The following is a 21,324-nucleotide window of genomic DNA, read 5'->3' on the forward strand; positions in this document are numbered from 1 at the left end:
ACACCTTTACCGAGGTAAGTAGATGGCAGAGTAAGAATAGACATAAAGCCCCACACACTGGCCAACACCTACCCTTGGGTAAGTACCTGGTGGAGTAAGAATAGAAATTTAGCCCCAAACACTGGCCAACACCTACCCGAGGTAAGCGCCCGGCAGAGTAGGAGTAGATATTTAGCCCCAGACACTGGCCAACACCTTCTCTGAGATAAGTACCAGGCAGAGTATGAATAGAAATTCAGACCCCAGACATTGGCCTGCACCTTTACCGAGGTAAGTAGATGGCAGAGTAAGAATAGACATAAAGCCCCACACCCTGGCCAAAACCTTCCCTGAGGTAAGTACCTGGTGGAGTAAGAATATAAATTTAGCCCCAGACACTGGCCCATACCTTCCCTGAGGTAAGTACCCAGTGGAGTAAAAATAGAAATCTAGCTCCCAGACACTGGCCAACACCTTCCCTGAGGTAAGTACCTGGCAGAGTAAGAATAGAAATTCAGCCCCCAGTCACTGGCCAACACATTTCCTGAGGTAAGTACATGGCAGAGTAACAATAGAAATGTAGCCCCAGACACTGGCCAACACCTTCCCAAAGGTTAGTACACGGCCGAGTAGGAATAGAAATTTAGCACCAGACAATGGCCAACATCTTCCCTGAGGTAAGTACCCATCAGAATAAGAATATAAATTTAGCCCCCAGAGATTGGCCAACACCTTCCCTGAAGGAAGTACCCTGCAGAGTGAGAATAGAAATTTAGCCTCAGTTAATGGCCAACACCTTCCCTTAGGAAAGTACAAGGTGGAGTAAGAATAGAAATGTAACCCGACACACTGGCTAACACCTTCCCTGAGGTAAGTATATGGTGGAGTATGAATAGAAATGTAGCCCCAGACACGGGCCAATACATTCCATGAAGTAAGTACCCAGTGGTGTAAGAATAGAAATTTAGCCCCCAGACAATGGCCAACACCTTCCCTGATGCAAGTTCATGGCACAGTAAGAATAAAAATTTAGCTCACAGATATTTGCCAACACCTTTCCTGAGGTAAGTACCCTGCAGAATAAGAATATAAATTCAGCCCCCAGTCAATGTCCAGCACCTGAGGTAACTACATGGCAGAGTAAGACTAGGAATGAAGCACTGACACTGGCCAACACCTTCATTGAGGTATGTACCCAGCAGAGTAAGAATAGAAATTTAGTGCCCAGACATTGGCCAACACTTTCCCTGAGGGAAGTACCCGGCAGAGTGAGAATAGAAATTTAGCCCCCGGTCACTGGCCAACACCTTCCCTGAAGTAAGTACATGGTACAGTAAGAATAGAAATTTAGCCCACGGATATAGGCCAATACCTTCCCTGAGGAAAGTACCCGGCAGAGTAAGAATAGACATTTAGCCTCACACATTGGCCAACACCTTCCCTGAGGTAAGTACCTGGCAGAGTAAGCATAGAAATTTAGCCCCAGACACTGACCAACACTCTCCCTGAGGTAAGTACCCAGTGGAGTAAGAACAGAAATTTAGCCCCCAGACACTGGCCAACACCTTCCCTGAGGTAAGTACATGGAAGAGTAAGAATTGAAATTTAGCCTATCGATATTGGCCAACACCTTCCCTGAGGTAAGAACCCGGCAGAGTAAGAATAGAATTTCAGCCCCCAGTCACTGGCCAACACCTTCCCTGAGGTAAGTACATGGCGGAGTAAAATAGAAATTTAGCCCCAGACACTGGCCAACACCTTCCCTGAGGTAAGTACCCTTTGGAGTATGAATAGAAATTTAGCACTCAGATGCTGGCCAACACATTCACTGAGGTAAGTTTCCAGTGGAGTAAGAATAGAAATGTAGCCCCCAGACGCTGGCCAAACACTTTCACTTAGGTAAGTACTTGGTGTAGTGAGAATAGAAATGTAGCTCCTAGACAGAGGCCAACACCTTCCCTGAGGTAAGTACCCCGCAGACTAGGAATATAAATGTAGCCCCAGACACTGGCCAACACCTTCCCTGAGATAAGTACCCAGCAGAGTAAGAATAGAAATTCAGCGTCTAGTCACTGGCCAACACCTTCCCTGATGTAAATTAGGTAAGTGCACAGTGGAGTAAGAATAGAAATTTAGCCCAGCACACTTGCCAACGCACTTGCCAACACCTTCCCTGAGGTAAGTACCCAGCAGACTAGGAATAGAACTTTAGTGCCCAGACATTGGCCAACACCTGCCCTGAGGTAAGTACCCAGCAGAGTAAGAATAGAAATTTAGTGCCCAGACATTGGCCAACAATTTCCCTGAGGGAAGTACCCGGAAGAATGAGAATAGAAATTTAGCCCCCAGTCACTGGCCAACACCTTCCCTGAAGTAAGTACATGGCACAGTAAGAATAGAAATTTAGCCCACGGATATTGGCCAATACCTTCCCTGAGGTAAGTACCCGGCAGAGTAAGAATAGACATTTAGCCTCACACATTGGCCAACACCTTCACTGAGGTAAGTACCTGGCAGAGTAAGCATAGAAATTTAGCCACAGACACTGACCAACACTCTCCCTTAGGTAAGTACCCAGTGGAGTAAGAACAGAAATTTATCCCCCAGACACTGGCCAACACCTTCCTTGAGGTAAGTAGCTGGCAGAGTTAGAATAGAAATATAGCCCCCAGATATTGGGCAACAACTTCTCTAAGGTAAGTACTCGGTGCAGTAAGAATATAAATGTAGCCCCAGACACTGGCCAACACCTGCCCTGAGGTAAGTAGATGGCAGAGTAAGAATAGACTTTTAGCCTCACACATTGGCCAACACCTTCTCTGAGATAAGTGCCAAGCAGGGTAGGAATAGAATTTTAGCCCCAGACACTGGCCAACACCTGCCCTGAGGTAAGTAGACAGCGGAGTAAGAATAGACATTTAGCCTCACACATTGGCCAACACCTTCTCCGAGGTAAGTGCCAAGCAGAGTAGGAATAGAAATTTAGCCCCAGACACTGGCCAACACCTTCCCTGAGGTAAGTACCCAGCAGATTAAGAATTGAAATTTAGCCCCCAGACATTGGCCAGCACCTTCCCTGAGGTAAGTACTCAGTACAGTAAGAATAGAAATTTAGTTCCCAGACACTGGCCAACACCTTCCCTGAGGTATGTATCTGGCAGAGTAGGAATATGAATTTAGCACCCAGACACTGACCAAGACCTTCCCTGAAGTAAGTACCCAGTGGCGTAAGAATGAAAAAATACAGCCCCTAGAGACTGGCCAACACCTTCCCTGATGTAAGTACATGGCACAGTAAGAATAGAAATTTAGCCCACGTATATTGGCCAATACCTTCCCTGAGGTAAGTACCCTTTAGAGTAAAAATTAGAAATTCAGCCCCCAGTCACTGTCTAACACCTTCCCTAAGGTAAGTGCATGGCAGAGTAAGAATAGGAATGTAGCCACATACACTGGACAACATCTTCCCTGAGGTAAGTACCCAGCAGAGTAAGAATAGAAATTTAGCCCCCAGACATTGGCCAACACCTTCCATGAGGGAAGTACCCAACAGAGTGAGAATAGAATTGAGCCCCCAGTCACTGGCCAACACCTTCCCTGAGGTAAGTACACAGTGGATTAAGAATAGAAATTTAGCCCCAAACACTGTCCAACACTTTCTCTGAGGTAAGTACCCAGCAGACTAGGAATAGAAATTTAGCCCCAGACAGTGGCCAACACCTGCCCTGAGGTAAGTAGACGGCGGAGTAAGAATAGACATTTAGCCACACACATTGGCCAACACCTTCCCTGAGTTAAGTACCCAGCAGAGTAGGAATAGAAATTGATCCCCAGACACTGGCCAACGCCTTCCCTGAGATAAGTACCCAGCAGAGTAGGAATAGAAATGTAGCCCCCGGACATTGGCCAACACCTTCCCTGAGGTAAGAACTCAGTACAGTAAGAATAGAAATTTAGCCCCCAGACACTGGCCATCACCTTCCCTGAGGTATGTATCTGGCAGAGTAGAAATATGAATTTAGCACCCAGACACTGACCAACACCTTACCCGAGGTAAGCACTAGGAAGAGGATGAATAAACATTTAGTCCCAAGACACTGGCCCATACCTTTCCTAAGGTAAGCACCCGGCAGAGAAGGAGTAAATATTAAGCCCCATTCACTGGCCAACACCTTCCCTGAGGTAGATACACAGTGGAAGAAATTTATCCCACACACTGGCCAATACCTTCCCTGAGGTAAGTACCCGGCAGAGTACGAACAGAAATTTTGCCCGAGACACTGGTCAACACCTTCCTTGAGTTAAGTACCGGACAGAGTTTGATTAGAAATTTAGCACCCAGACACTGGCCAACACATCCCTGAGGTAAGTACTCAGTGCAGTAAGAATAGAAATTTAGCCCTCAGACACTGGTCAACGCCTTCCTTAAGGTAAGTAGTAGGCAGAGTATGAATAGACATTTAGCCCCAAGATACTGGCCAACACATTCTGTAAGGTAACCACCCAGCAGAGTAGGAGTAGATATTTAGCCCCAGACACTGGCCAACACCTTTCCTGAGGTAAGTACCCAGCAGAGTAAGAATAGACATTTAGCCCCCAGACATTGGCCAACACTTTCCCTGACGGAAGCACCCAGCAGATTAGGAATAGAAATTTAGCCCCAGACACTGGCCAACACCTGCTCTGAGGTAAGTACATGGTAGAGTAAGATCAAGAATGTAGCCCCATACACTGGCCAACACCTTCCCTGAGGTAAGTACCCAGCAGAGTAAGAATGGAAATTTATCCCCCAGACATTGGCCAACACCTTCCCTGAAGGAATTACCCAGCAGAGTTAGGATAGAAATTTAGCCCCAGATACTGGCCAACACCTGCCCTGAGGTAAGTAGATGGCGGTGTAAGAATAGACATTTAGCCTCACACATTGGCCAACAACTTCCCTGAGGTAAGTACCCAGCAGAGTAGGAATAGAAATTAACCGAAGACACTGGCCAACACCTTCCCTGAGGTAAGTAACCGGCAGAGTAAGAATAGAAATATAGCCCCCAAGACATTGGCCAACACCTTCCATGAGGTAAGAACTAGGTACAGTAAGAATAGAAATGTAGCCTCCAGATACTGGCCAACACCTTCCCTGAGGTATGTATCTGGCCGAGTAGGAATATGAATTTAGCACCCAGACACTGACGAACACCTTCCCTGAGGTAAGTACTAGGCAGAGTTTGAATAAACATTTAGCCCGAAGACACTGTCCAAACACCTTTCCTAAGGTAAGCACCCGGTAGAGTACGAGTAGATATTTAGCCCCAGTCACTGGCCAACACCTTCCCTGAGGTAAGTACCCGGCAGAGTACGAATGGAAATTTTGCCCCAGACACTGGGCAACACCTTCCCTGAGGTAAGTACTCGGTGCAGTAAGAATAGAAATGTAGCCCCAGACACTGGCCAACACCTGCCCTGAGGTAAGTAGATGGCAGAGTAAGAATAGACTTTTAGCCTCACACATTGGCCAACACCTTCTCTGAGGTAAGTGCCAAGCAGAGTAGGAATAGAAATTTAGCTCCAGACACTGGCCAACACCTGCCCTGAGGTAAGTAGACAGCGGAGTAAGAATAGACATTTAGCCCCACACATTGGCCAACACCTTCCCTGAGTTAAGTACCCAGCAGTGTAGGAATAGAAATTTAGCTCCAGACACTGGCCCACACCTTTCCTAGGGTAAGCACCCGGCAGAGAATGAGTAGATATTTAGCCCCATTCACTGGCCAACACCTTCCCTGAGGTAGATACACAGTGGAATAAGAATAGAAATTTAGCCCCACACACTGGCCAATACCTTCCCTGCGGTAAGTACCCAGCAGAGTACGAACAGAAATTTTGCCCCAGACACTGGTCAACACCTTCCTTGAGTTAAGTACGGACAGAATATGATTAGAAATTTAGCACCCAGACACTGGCCAACACATCCCTGAGGTAAGTACTCAGTGCAGTAAGAATAGAAATTTAGCCCCCTGACACTGGTCAACGCCTTCCTTAAGGTAAGTAGTAGGCAGAGTATGAATAGACATTTAGCCCCAAGATACTGGCCAACGCATTCTGTAAGGTAACCACCCAGCAGAGTAGGAGTAGATATTTAGCCCCAGACACTTGCCAACACCTTTCCTGAGGTAAGTACCCAGCAGAGTAAGAATAGACATTTAGTCCCCAGGCATTGGCCAACACTTTCCCTGACGGAAGTACCCAGCGGAGTGAGGATAGAAATTTAGCCCCCAGTCACTGGCCAACACCTTCCCTGAGGTAAGTACACGGTGGATTAAGAATAGAAATTTAGCCCCACAAACTGGCCAACACCTTCTCTGAGGTAAGTACCCAGCAGATTATGAATAGAAATGTAGCCCCAGACACTGGCCAACACCTGCTCCGAGGTAAGTAGATGGCGGTGTAAGAATAGACATTTAGCCTCACACATTGGCCAACAACTTCCCTGAGGTAAGTACCCAGGAGAGTAGGAATAGAAATTTAGCCCCAGACACTGGCCAACACCTTCCCTGAGGTAAGCACCCGGCAGAGTAAGAATAGAAATGTAGCCCCCAGACATTGGCCAACACCTTCTCTGAGGTAAGTACTAGGTACAGTAAGAATAGAAATGTAGCCCCCAGATACTGGCGAACACCTTCCCTGAGGTATGTATCTGGCCGAGTAGGAATATGAATTTAGCACCCAGACACTGACTAACACCTTCCCTGAGGTAAGTACTAGGCAGAGTATGAATAAACATTTAGCCCGCAGACACTGGCCAACACTTTTCCTAAGGTAAGCACCCGGCAGAGTAGGAGTAGATATTTAGCCCCTAGACACTAGCCAACGCCTTCCCTGAGGTAAGTACCCAGTGGAGTAAGAATAGAAATGTAGCCCCCAGTCACTGGCCAACACCTTTACCGAGGTAAGTAGATGGCAGAGTAAGAATAGACATAAAGCCCCACACACTGGCCAACACCTACCCTTGGGTAAGTACCTGGTGGAGTAAGAATAGAAATTTAGCCCCAAACACTGGCCAACACCTACCCGAGGTAAGCTCCCGGCAGAGTAGTAGATATTTAGCCCCAGACACTGGCCAACACCTTCTCTGAGATAAGTACCAGGCAGAGTATGAATAGAAATTCAGACCCCAGACACTGGGCAACACCTGCCCTGAGGTAAGAAGATGGCGGTGTAAGAATAGACATTTTGCCTCACACATTGGCCAACAACTTCCCTGAGGTAAGTACCCAGCAGAGTAGGAATAGAAATTAACCGAAGACACTGGCCAACACCTTCCCTGAGGTAAGTAACCGGCAGAGTAAGAATAGAAATATAGCCCCCAAGACATTGGCCAACACCTTCCATGAGGTAAGTACTAGGTACAGTAAGAATAGAAATGTAGCCCCCAGATACTGGCCAACACCGTCCCTGAGGTATGTATCTGGCCAAGTAGGAATATGAATTTAGCACCCAGACACTGACGAACACCTTCCCTGAGGTAAGTACTAGGCAGAGTTTGAATAAACATTTAGCCCGAAGACACTGGCCAAACACCTTTCTTAAGGTAAGCACCCAGTAGAGTACGAGTAGATATTTAGCCCCAGTCACTGGCAAACACCTTCCCTGAGGTAAGTACCCGGCAGAGTACAAATAGAAATTTTGCCCCAGACACTGGGCAACACCTTCCCTGAGGTAAGTACTCGGTGCAGTAAGAATAGAAATGTAGCCCCAGACACTGGCCAACACCTGCCCTGAGGTAAGTAGATGGCAGAGTAAGAATAGACTTTTAGCCTCACACATTGGCCAACACCTTCTCTGAGGTAAGTGCCAAGCAGAGTAGGAATAGAAATTTAGCTCCAGACACTGGCCAACACCTGCCCTGAGGCAAGTAGACAGCGGAGTAAGAATAGACATTTAGCCCCACACATTGGCCAACACCTTCTCTGAGGTAAGTGCCCAGCAGAGTAGGAATAGAAATTTAGCCCCAGACACTGGCCAACACCTTCCCTGAGGTAAGTACCCGGCAGAGTAAGAATTGAAATTTGGCCCCCAGACATTGGCCAACACCTTCCCTGAGGTAAGTACACAGTGGATTAAGAATAGAAATTTAACCCCAAACACTTGCCAACACTTTCTCTGAGTAAGTACCCAGCAGATTAGGAATAGAAACTTAGCCCCAGACAGTGGCCAACACCTGCCCTCAGGTAAGTAGACGGCGGAGTAAGAATAGACATTTAGCCACACACATTGGCCAACACCTTCCCTGAGTTAAGTACCCAGCAGAGTAGGAATAGAAATTTATCCCCAGACACTGGCCAATGCCTTCCCTGAGGTAAGTACCCAGCAGAGTAAGAATAGAAATGTAGCCCCCGGACTTTGGCCAACACCTTCCCTGAGGTAAGAACTCAGTACAGTAAGAATAGAAATTTAGCCCCCAGACACTGGCCAACACCTTCCCTGAGGTATGTATCTGGCAGAGTAGGAATATAAATTTAGTCCCCAGTCAATGGCCAACACCTTCCCTGAGGTAAGTACACAGTGGATTAAGAATGGAAATTTACACCCAAACACTGGCCAACACTTTCCCTGAGGTAAGTACCCAGCAGATTAGGAATAGAAATTTAGCCCCAGACAGTGGCCAACACCTGCCCTGAGGTAAGTAGACGGCAGAGTAAGAATAGACATTTAGCCACACACATTGGCCAACACCTTCCCTGAGTTAAGTACCCAGCAGTGTAGGAATAGAAATGTATCTCCAGACACTGGCCCACACCTTTCCTAAGGTAAGCACCCGGCAGAGAATGAGTAGATATTTAGCCCCATTCACTGGCCAACACCTTCCCTGAGGTAGATACACGGTGGAATAAGATTAGAAATTTAGCCCCACACACTGGCCAATACCTTCCCTGGGGTAAGTACCCGGCAGGGTACGAACAGAAATTTTGCCCCAGACACTGGTCAACACCTTCCTTGAGTTAAGTACCGGACAGAATATGATTAGAAATTTAGCACCCAGACACTGGCCAACACATCCCTGAGGTAAGTACTCAGTGCAGTAAGAATAGAAATTTAGCCCCCAGACACTGGTCAACGCCTTCCTTAAGGTAAGTAGTAGGCAGAGTATGAATAGACATTTAGCCCTAAGATACTGGCCAACGCATTCTGTAAGGTAACCACCCAGCAGAGTAGGAGTAGATATTTAGCCCCAGACACTTGCCAACACCCTTCCTGAGGTAAGTACCCAGCAGAGTAAGAATAGACATTTAGCCCCCAGACATTGGCCAACACTTTCCCTGATGGAAGTACACAGCAGAGTGAGGATAGAAATGTAGCCCCCAGTCACTGGCCAACACCTTCCCTGAGGTAAGTACACGGTGGATTAAGAATAGAAATTTAGCCCCACAAACTGGCCAACACCTTCTCTGAGGTAAGTACCCAGCAGATTATGAATTGAAATTTAGCCCCAGACACTGGCCAACACCTGCTCCGAGGTAAGTAGATGGCGGTGTAAGAATAGACATTTAGTCTCACACATTGGCCAACAACTTCCCTGAGGTAAGTACCCAGGAGAGTAGGAATAGAAATTTAGCCCCAGACACTGGCCAACACCTTCCCTGAGGTAAGCACCCGGCAGAGTAAGAATAGAAATGTAGCCCCCAGACATTGGCCAACACCTTCTCTGAGGTAAGTACTAGGTACAGTAAGAATAGAAATGTAGCCCCCAGATACTGGCGAACACCTTCCCTGAGGTATTTATCTGGCCGAGTAGGAATATGAATTTAGCACCCAGACACTGACTAACACCTTCCCTGAGGTAAGTACTAGGCAGAGTATGAATAAACATTTAGCCCGAAGACACTGGCCAACACCTTTCCTAAGGTAAGCACCCGGCAGAGTAGAAGTAGATATTTAGCCCCCAGACACTAGCCAACGCCTTACCTGAGGTAAGTACCCATTGGAGTAAGAATAGAAATGTAGCCCCCAGTCACTGGCCAACACCTTTACCGAGGTAAGTAGATGGCAGAGTAAGAATAGACATAAAGCCCCACACACTGGCCAACACCTACCCTTGGGTAAGTACCTGGTGGAGTAAGAATAGAAATTTAGCCCCAAACACTGGCCAACACCTACCCGAGGTAAGCGCCCGGCAGAGTAGGAGTAGATATTTAGCCCCAGACACTGGCCAACACCTTCTCTGAGATAAGTACCAGGCAGAGTATGAATAGAAATTCAGACCCCAGACATTGGCCTGCACCTTTACCGAGGTAAGTAGATGGCAGAGTAAGAATAGACATAAAGCCCCACACACTGGCCAAAACCTTCCCTGAGGTAAGTACCTGGTGGAGTAAGAATATAAATTTAGCCCCAGACACTGGCCCATACCTTCCCTGAGGTAAGTACCCAGTGGAGTAAAAATAGAAATTTAGCTCCCAGACACTGGCCAACACCTTCACTGAGATAAGTACATGGCACAGTAAGAATAGAAATTTAGGCCACGGATATTGGCCCCCACCTTCCCTGAGGTAAATACCTGGTAGAGTAAGAATAGAAATTCAGCCCCCAGTCACTGGCCAACACATTTCCTGAGGTAAGTACATGGCAGAGTAACAATAGAAATGTAGCCCCAGACACTGGCCAACACCTTCCCAAAGGTTAGTACACGGCCGAGTAGGAATAGAAATTTAGCACCAGACAATGGCCAACATCTTCCCTGAGGTAAGTACCCATCAGAATAAGAATATAAATTTAGCCCCCAGAGATTGGCCAACACCTTCCCTGAAGGAAGTACCCTGCAGAGTGAGAATAGAAATTTAGCCTCAGTTAATGGCCAACACCTTCCCTTAGGAAAGTACAAGGTGGAGTAAGAATAGAAATGTAACCCGACACACTGGCTAACACCTTCCCTGAGGTAAGTATATGGCGGAGTATGAATAGAAATTTAGCCCCAGACACGGGCCAATACATTCCCTGAAGTAAGTACCCAGTGGTGTAAGAATAGAAATTTAGCCCCCAGACAATGGCCAACACCTTCCCTGATGCAAGTTCATGGCACAGTAAGAATAGAAATTTAGCTCACAGATATTTGCCAACACCTTTCCTGAGGTAAGTACCCTGCAGAATAAGAATATAAATTCAGCCCCCAGTCAATGTCCAGCACCTGAGGTAACTACATGGCAGAGTAAGACTAGGAATGCAGCACTGACACTGGCCAACACCTTCATTGAGGTATGTACCCAGCAGAGTAAGAATAGAAATATAGCCCCCAAGACATTGGCCAACACCTTCCATGAGGTAAGAACTAGGTACAGTAAGAATAGAAATGTAGCCTCCAGATACTGGCCAACACCTTCCCTGAGGTATATATCTGGCCGAGTAGGAATATGAATTTAGCACCCAGACACTGACGAACACCTTCCCTGAGGTAAGTACTAGGCAGAGTTTGAATAAACATTTAGCCCGAAGACACTGTCCAAACACCTTTCCTAAGGTAAGCACCCGGTAGAGTACGAGTAGATATTTAGCCCCAGTCACTGGCCAACACCTTCCCTGAGGTAAGTACCCGGCAGAGTACGAATAGAAATTTTGCCCCAGACACTGGGCAACACCTTCCCTGAGGTAAGTACTCGGTGCAGTAAGAATAGAAATGTAGCCCCAGACACTGGCCAACACCTGCCCTGAGGTAAGTAGATGGCAGAGTAAGAATAGACTTTTAGCCTCACACATTGGCCAACACCTTCTCTGAGGTAAGTGCCAAGCAGAGTAGGAATAGAAATTTAGCTCCAGACACTGGCCAACACCTGCCCTGAGGTAAGTAGACAGCGGAGTAAGAATAGACATTTAGCCCCACACATTGGCCAACACCTTCCCTGAACTAAGTACCCAGCAGTGTAGGAATAGAAATTTAGCTCCAGACACTGGCCCACACCTTTCCTAGGGTAAGCACCCGGCAGAGAATGAGTAGATATTTAGCCCCATTCACTGGCCAACACCTTCCCTGAGGTAGATACACAGTGGAATAAGAATAGAAATTTAGCCCCACACACTGGCCAATACCTTCCCTGCGGTAAGTACCCAGCAGAGTACGAACAGAAATTTTGCCCCAGACACTGGTCAACACCTTCCTTGAGTTAAGTACGGACAGAATATGATTAGAAATTTAGCACCCAGACACTGGCCAACACATCCCTGAGGTAAGTACTCAGTGCAGTAAGAATAGAAATTTAGCCCCCTGACACTGGTCAACACCTTCCTTAAGGTAAGTAGTAGGCAGAGTATGAATAGACATTTAGCCCCAAGATACTGGCCAACGCATTCTGTAAGGTAACCACCCAGCAGAGTAGGAGTAGATATTTAGCCCCAGACACTTGCCAACACCTTTCCTGAGGTAAGTACCCAGCAGAGTAAGAATAGACATTTAGTCCCCAGGCATTGGCCAACACTTTCCCTGACGGAAGTACCCAGCAGAGTGAGGATAGAAATTTAGCCCCCAGTCACTGGCCAACACCTTCCCTGAGGTAAGTAAACAGTGGATTAAGAATAGAAATTTAGCCCCACAAACTGGCCAACACCTTCTCTGAGGTAAGTACCCAGCAGATTATGAATAGAAATGTAGCCCCAGACACTGGCCAACACCTGCTCCGAGGTAAGTAGATGGCGGTGTAAGAATAGACATTTAGCCTCACACATTGGCCAACAACTTCCCTGAGGTAAGTACCCAGGAGAGTAGGAATAGAAATTTAGCCCCAGACACTGGCCAACACCTTCCCTGAGGTAAGCACCCGGCAGAGTAAGAATAGAAATGTAGCCCCCAGACATTGGCCAACACCTTCTCTGAGGTAAGTACTAGGTACAGTAAGAATAGAAATGTAGCCCCCAGATACTGGCGAACACCTTCCCTGAGTATGTATCTGGCCGAGTAGGAATATGAATTTAGCACCCAGACACTGACTAACACCTTCCCTGAGGTAAGTACTAGGCAGAGTATGAATAAACATTTAGCCCGAAGACACTGGCCAACACTTTTCCTAAGGTAAGCACCCGGCAGAGTAGGATTAGATATTTAGCCCCTAGACACTAGCCAACGCCTTCCCTGAGGTAAGTACCCAGTGGAGTAAGAATAGAAATGTAGCCCCCAGTCACTGGCCAACACCTTTACCGAGGTAAGTAGATGGCAGAGTAAGAATAGACATAAAGCCCCACACACTGGCCAACACCTACCCTTGGGTAAGTACCTGGTGGAGTAAGAATAGAAATTTAGCCCCAAACACTGGCCAACACCTACCCGAGGTAAGCTCCCGGCAGAGTAGTAGATATTTAGCCCCAGACACTGGCCAACACCTTCTCTGAGATAAGTACCAGGCAGAGTATGAATAGAAATTCCGACCCCAGACATTGGCCTGCACCTTCTCTGAGGTAAGTAGATGGCCGAGTAAGAATAGACATAAAGCCCCACACACTGGCCAAAACTTTCCCTGAGGTAAGTACCTGGTGGAGTAAGAATATAAATTTAGCCCCAGACACTGGCCCACACCTTCCCTGAGGTAAGTACCCAGTGGAGTAAAAATAGAAATTTAGCTCCCAGACACTGGCCAACACCTTCACTGAGATAAGTACATGGCACAGTAAGAATAGTAATTTAGACCACGGATATTGGCCCCCACCTTCCCTGAGGTAAGAACCTGGCAGAGTAAGAATAGAAATTCAGCCCCCAGTCACTGGCCAACACATTTCCTGAGGTAAGTACATGGCCGAGTAACAATAGAAATGTAGCCCCAGACACTGGCCAACACCTTCCCAAAGGTTAGTACCCGGCCGAGTAGGAATAGAAATTTAGCACCAGACAATGGCCAACATCTTCCCTGAGGTAAGTACCCATCAGAATAAGAATATAAATTTAGCCCCCAGAGATTGGCCAACACCTTCCCTGAAGGAAGTACCCTGCAGAGTGAGAATAGAAATTTAGCCTCAGTTAATGGCCAACACCTTCCCTTAGGAAAGTACAAGGTGGAGTAAGAATAGAAATGTAACCCGACACACTGGCTAACACCTTCTCTGAGGTAAGCATCTGGCGGAGTATGAATAGAAATTTAGCCCCAGACACGGGCCAATACATTCCCTGAAGTAAGTACCCAGTGGTGTAAGAATAGAAATTTAGCCCCCAGACACTGGCCAACACCTTCCCTGATGTAAGTTCATGGCACAGTAAGAATAGAAATTTAGCTCACAGATATTTGCCAACACCTTTCCTGAGGTAAGTACCCTGCAGAATAAGAATATAAATTCAGCCCCCAGTCAATGTCCAGCACCTGAGGTAAGTACATGGCAGAGTAAGACTAGGAATGAAGCACTGACACTGGCCAACACCTTCATTGACGTAAGTACCCAGCAGAGTGAGAATAGAAATTTAGCCCCCGGTCACTGGCCAACACCTTCCCCGATGTAAGTACATGGCACAGTAAGAATAGAAATTTAGCCCACGGATATTGGCCAATACCTTCCCTGAGGTAAGTACCCGGCAGAGTAAGAATAGACATTTAGCCTCACACATTGGCCAACACCTTCCCTGAGGTAAGTACCTGGCAGAGTAAGCATAGAAATCTAGCCCCAGACACTGACCAACACTCTCCCTGAGGTGAGTACCCAGTGGAGTAAGAACAGAAATTTAGCCCCCAGACACTAGCCAACACCTTCCTTGAGGTAAGTAGCTGGCAGAGTTAGAATAGAAATATAGCCCCCAGATATTGGGCAACAACTTCCCTAAGGTAAGTACCCAGCAGGGTAAAAATAGAAATTCAGCCCCCAGTCGCTGCCCCACACCTTCCCTGACGCCAGTACCCAGTGGAGTAAGAATATAACTTTAGCCACCAGACACTGGCAAACACCTTCCCTGAGGTAAGTACATGGAAGAGTAAGAATTGAAATTTAGCCTATCGATATTGGCCAACACCTTCCCTGAGGTAAGAACCCGGCAGAGTAAGAATAGAATTTCAGCCCCCAGTCACTGGCCAACACCTTCCCTGAGGTAAGTACATGGCAGAGTAAAATAGAAATTTAGCCCCAGACACTGGCCAACACCTTCCCCGAGGTAAGTACCCTGTGGAGTATGAATAGAAATTTAGCACTCAGATGCTGGCCAACACCTTAACTGAGGTAAGTTTCCAGTGGAGTAAGAATAGAAATGTAGCCCCCAGATGCTGGCCAAACACTTTCACTGAGGTAAGTACTTGGTGTAGTGAGAATAGAAATGTAGCTCCTAGACAGAGGCCAACACCTTCCCTGAGGAAAGTACCCCGCAGACTAGGAATATAAATGTAGCCCCAGATACTGGCCAACACCTTCCCTGAGATAAGTACCCAGCAGAGTAAGAATAGAAATTCAGCCTCTAGTCACTGGCCAACACCTTCCCTGTTGTAAATTAGGTAAGTGCACAGTGGAGTAAGAATAGAAATTTAGCCCAACACACTTGCCAACGCACTTGCCAATACCTTCCCTGAGGTAAGTACCCAGCAGAGTAGGAATAGAACTTTAGCCCCAGACACTGGCCAACACCTGCCCTGAGGTAAGTACCCAGCAGAGTAAGAATAAAAATTTAGTGCCCAGACATTGGCCAACAATTTCCCTGAGGGAAGTACCCGGCAGAGTGAGAATAGAAATTTAGCCCCCAGTCACTGGCCAACACCTTCCCTGAAGTAAGTACATGGCACAGTAAGAATAGAAATTTAGCCCACGGATATTGGCCAATACCTTCCCTGAGGTAAGTACCCGGCAGAGTAAGAATAGAGATTTAGCATTTTAGCCTCACACATTGGCCAACACCTTCCCTGAGGTAAATACCTGGCAGAGTAAGCATAGAAATTTAGCCCCAGACACTGACCAACACTCTCCCTGAGGTAAGTACCCAGTGGAGTAAGAACAGAAATTTAGCCCCCAGACACTGGCCAACACCTTCCTTGAGGTAAGTAGCTGGCAGAGTTAGAATAGAAATATAGCCCCAGGATATTGGGCAATAACTTCCCTAAGGTAAGCACCCGGCAGGGTAAAAATAGAAATTCAGCCCCCAGTCGCTGCCCCACACCTTCCCTGACGTCAGTACCCAGTGGAGTAAGAATATAACTTTAGCCACCAGACACTGGCCAACACCTTCCCTGAGGTAAGTACATGGAAGAGTAAGAATTGAAATTTAGCCTATCGATATTGGCCAACACCTTCCCTGAGGTAAGAACCCGGCAGAGTAAGAATAGAATGTCAGCCCCCAGTCACTGGCCAACACCTTCCCTGAGGTAAGTACATGGCGGAGTAAAATAGAAATTAAGCCCCAGACACTGGCCAACACCTTCCCTGAGGTAAGTACCCTGTGGAGTATGAATAGAAATTTAGCACTCAGATGCTGGCCAACACATTCACTGAGGTAAGTTTCCAGTGGAGCAAGAATAGAAATGTAGCCCCAAGACACTGGCCAAACACTTTCACCGAGGTAAGTACTTGGTGTAGTGAGAATAGAAATGTAGCTCCTAGACAGAGGCCAACACCTTCCCTGAGGTAAGTACCCCGCAGACTAGGAATATAAATGTAGCCCCAGACACTGGCCAACACCTTCCCTGAGATAAGTACCCAGCAGAGTAAGAATAGAAATTCAGCGTCTAGTCACTGGCCAACACCTTCCCTGATGTAAATTAGGTAAGTGCACAGTGGAGTAAGAATAGAAATTTAGCCCAACACACTTGCCAACGCACTTGCCAACACCTTCCCTGAGTTAAGTACCCAGCAGAGTAGGAATAGAACTTTAGCCCCAGACACTGGCCAACACCTGCCCTGAGGTAAGTACCCAGCAGAGTAAGAATAGAAATTTAGTGCCCAGACATTGGCCAACAATTTCCCTGAGGGAAGTACCCGGCAGAGTGAGAATAGAAATTTAGCCCCCAGTCACTGGCCAACACCTTCCCTGAAGTAAGTACATGGCACAGTAAGAATAGAAACTTAGCCCACGGATATTGGCCAATACCTTCCCTGAGGTAAGTACCCGGCAGAGTAAGAATAGACATTTAGCCTCACACATTGGCCCACACCTTCACTGAGGTAAGTACCTGGCAGAGTAAGCATAGAAATTTAGCCCCAGACACTGACCAACACTCTCCCTTAGGTAAGTACCCAGTGGAGTAAGAACAGAAATTTAGCCCCCAGACACTGGCCAACATCTTCCTTGAGGTAAGTAGCTGGCAGAGTTAGAATAGAAATATAGCCCCCAGATATTGGGCAACAACTTCCCTAAGGTAAGTACCCGGCAGGGTAAAAATTGAAATTCAGCCCCCAGTCGCTGCGCCACACCTTCCCTGACGTCAGTACCCAGTGGAGTAAGAATATAACTTTAGCCACCAGACACTGGCCAACACCTTCCCTGAGGTAAGTACATGGAAGAGTAAGAATTGAAATTTAGCCTATCGATATTGGCCAACACCTTCCCTGATGTAAGGACCCGGCAGAGTAAGAATATAATTTCAGCCCCCAGTCACTGGCCAACACCTTCCCTGAGGTAAGTACATGGCGGAGTAAAATAGAAATTTAGCCCCAGACACTGGCCAACACCTTCCCTGAGGTAAGTACCCTGTGGAGTATGAATAGAAATTTAGCACTCAGATGCTGGCCAACACCTTCACTGAGGTAAGTTTCCAGTGGAGTAAGAATAGAAATGTAGCCCCCAGACGCTGGCAAAACACTTTCACTGAGGTAAGTACTTGGTGTAGTAAGAATAGAAATGTAGCTCCTAGAGAGAGGCCAACACCTTCCCTGAGGTAAGTACCCCGCAGAGTAAGACTAGAAATTCAGCCTCTAGTCACTGGCCAACGCCTTCCCTGATGTAAATTAGGTAAGTGCACAGTGGAGTAAGAATAGAAATTTAGCCCAACACACTTGCCATCGCACTTGCCAACACCTTCCCTGAGGTAAGTACCCAGCAGAGTAGGAATAGAACTTTAGCCCCAGACACTGGCCAACACCTTCCCTGAAGTAAGTACATGGCACAGTAAGAATAGAAATTTAGCCCACGGATATTGGCCAATACCTTCCCTGAGGTAAGTACCCGGCAGAGTAAGAATAGAAATTTAGCCTCACACATTGGCCAACACCTTCCCTGAGGTAAGTACCAGGCAGAGTAAGCATAGAAATTTAGCCCCAGACACTGACCAACACTCTCCCTTAGGTAAGTACCCAGTGGAGTAAGAACAGAAATTTAGCCCCCAGACACTGGCCAACACCTTCCTTGAGGTAAGTAGCTGGCAGAGTTAGAATAGAAATATAGCCCCCAGATATTGGGCAACAACTTCCCTAAGGTAAGTGCCCGGCAGGGTAAAAATAGAAATTCAGCCCCCAGTCACTGCCCCACACCTTCCCTGACATCAGTACCCAGTGGAGTAAGAATATTAGTACCCGGTAGAGTAGGATAGAAGTTTTACGCCAGACACTGGACAACACCTTCCCTGAGGTAACCCCTTTCAGAGTAGGAACAAAAATTTTGCCCAAGTCACTGGCCAACACCTTCTCTAAGCTAAGTACCTGGCAGAGTAAGAATAGCAATTTAGCCCTCGGACACTGGTCAACACCTCCCTGAGGTAAGTACCAAGTGCAATAAGAGTAGACATTTAGCCCCCAGACACTGGCCAACACCTTCCTGAGGTAAGTACCTGGTAGAGTAATAATTTACATTTTGCCCCAGACACCTGCCAACACCTTCCCTGATTATAGTACCCAGCAGAGTAGGAATAGAAATTTAGCCTCCAGACATTGGCCAACACCTTCCCGGAGGTAAGTACAGGGTGGAGTAAGAACAGAAAATCTGGCGCTGACAAAATGTCCAACACCTTCCTTGAGGTAATTACCCAGCAGATGAAAAATAGATATGTGTCCCCCAAACACTGGCCAACACCTTCCCTGAGGTAAGTACCTGGCAAAGTAAGAGTATACTTTTTCCCCCCGACACTGGGCAACACCTTTCCTGTGGTTAGTAGCATGTAGAATAAGGATAGAAGTTTAGCCCCAGACACTGGCCAACACCTTCCCTGAGGTAACCCCCAGCCTAGTAAGAAGTAAAATTCTGGACCCAGTCGCTAGCCCAGACCTTCCCTGAGGTAAGTAGCCTGCAGAACAGAAATTTAGCACTCAGACACTAGTCACACCATCCCTGAGGTAAGTACCTGGCAGGGTAAGAATAGAAATGTAGCCCCTGGACACTGGCCAACACCTTCCTTGAGGTAAATCACCAGCAGAGAAAGAATAGAAAATCTGGCTCCGAGACACTGACCAAAACCTTCCCTGAGGTAAGTACCCAGTGCAATAAGAATAGAATAGAATAGAATAGAATAGCCCCTGATACTGGCAAATACCTTCCTGAGGTAAGTACCTGGTAGTCTAAGAATAGACTTTTCACCCCGGACACTGACCAACACCTTCCATGATTAAAGTACCCAGCAGAGTAGGAACAGAAACTTAGCATCCAGACATTAGCCAACACCTTCCCTGAGGAAATTACAGGGTGAGGTAAGAATATAAAATCAGGCACCCACACACTGGACAACACCTTCCCCAAAGTAAGTACCCGACAGAGGAAGAATACAAATTTAGCCCCCAGACACTGGCCAACACCTTCCCTGATGTAAGTACTTGCCGGAGTAGGAATAGAAAAGTATGCCCCCTCACAATGACTAACACCTTCTCTGAGGTAAGTACCCAGCAGATTATGAATTGAAAATCTGGCCCCAGATACCGGCCAACACCTTCCCTGAGGTAAGTGCTCAGCAGAGTAAGAATAAAGAATTTTTCCCCAGTCACCGGCCAACACCTTCCCTGAGGTAGGTACCCAGTGAAATAAGAATAGAAATTTAGCCCCCAGATACTGGCCAACACCTTCCTTAGGTAAGCACCTGGTGGAGTAAGAATAGCCATTTTGCCCTAGACACTGGCCAACATTTTCCCTAAATTATTTACCCGGGAGAGTAGGAATAGAAATTTAGCCTCCCGACATTGGCCAACACCTTCCCTGAGGTAAGTAGAGAGTGGAGTAAGAACAGAAAATCTGGTGCCCAGACACTGGCCAACACCTTCCCTGAAGTAAGTATGCAGCAGAGGAAGAATAGATATTTAGCCCCCAGACACTGGCCAGCACATTCCCTGAGGTAAGTACCGGGAGGAGTAAGAATATAAAATCTGGCTCCCAACACTGGCCAACACCATCCCTAAGGTAAGTGCCCAGTGGGTTAGGAATAGAAATTTAGCCCCCAGCTACTGGCCAACACCTTCCCTGAGGTAAGTACATGGCAAAGTTAGAATAGAAGTTTTGCCCCAGAAACTAGACAACACTTTCCCTGAGGTAAAATCCCGCCAAAGAAAGAATAGAAATATATCCCCCAGACACTGGCCAACACCTTCCCTGAGTTAAGTACCTGGTGGAGTAAGAATTTACATTTTGCCCCAAGACACTGGGCAACACCTTTCGTGCGGTTAGTACCCGGTAGAGTAAGGATAGAAGTTTTACCCCAGACACTGGAGAACACCTTCCCTGAGGTAACCCCTTTCAGAGTAAGAACAAAAATGTTGCCCAAGTCACTGGCCAACACCTTCTCTAAGCTAAGTACCTGGCAGAATAAGAATAGCAGTTTAGCCCTCGGACACTGGTCAACACCTCCCTGAGGTAAGTACCAAGTGCAATAAGAGTAGAAATTTAGCCCCCAGACACTGGCCAACACCTTCCTGAGGTAAGTACCTGGTAGAGTAATAATTTACATTTTGCCCCAGCCACTGGCCAACACCTTCCCTGATTATAGTACCCGGCAGAGTGAGAATAGAAATTTAGCCCCCAGTCACTGGCCAACACCTTCCCTGAAGTAAGTACATGGCACAGTAAGAATAGAAACTTAGCCCACGGATATTGGCCAATACCTTCCCTGAGGTAAGTACCCGGCAGAGTAAGAATAGACATTTAGCCTCACACATTGGCCCACACCTTCACTGAGGTAAGTACCTGGCAGAGTAAGCATAGAAATTTAGCCCCAGACACTGACCAACACTCTCCCTTAGGTAAGTACCCAGTGGAGTAAGAACAGAAATTTAGCCCCCAGACACTGGCCAACATCTTCCTTGAGGTAAGTAGCTGGCAGAGTTAGAATAGAAATATAGCCCCCAGATATTGGGCAACAACTTCCCTAAGGTAAGTACCCGGCAGGGTAAAAATTGAAATTCAGCCCCCAGTCGCTGCGCCACACCTTCCCTGACGTCAGTACCCAGTGGAGTAAGAATATAACTTTAGCCACCAGACACTGGCCAACACCTTCCCTG

Source organism: Lissotriton vulgaris, chromosome 8 (assembly GCF_964263255.1).
Source record: "Lissotriton vulgaris chromosome 8, aLisVul1.2, whole genome shotgun sequence".
NCBI lineage: Eukaryota > Metazoa > Chordata > Amphibia > Caudata > Salamandridae > Lissotriton > Lissotriton vulgaris.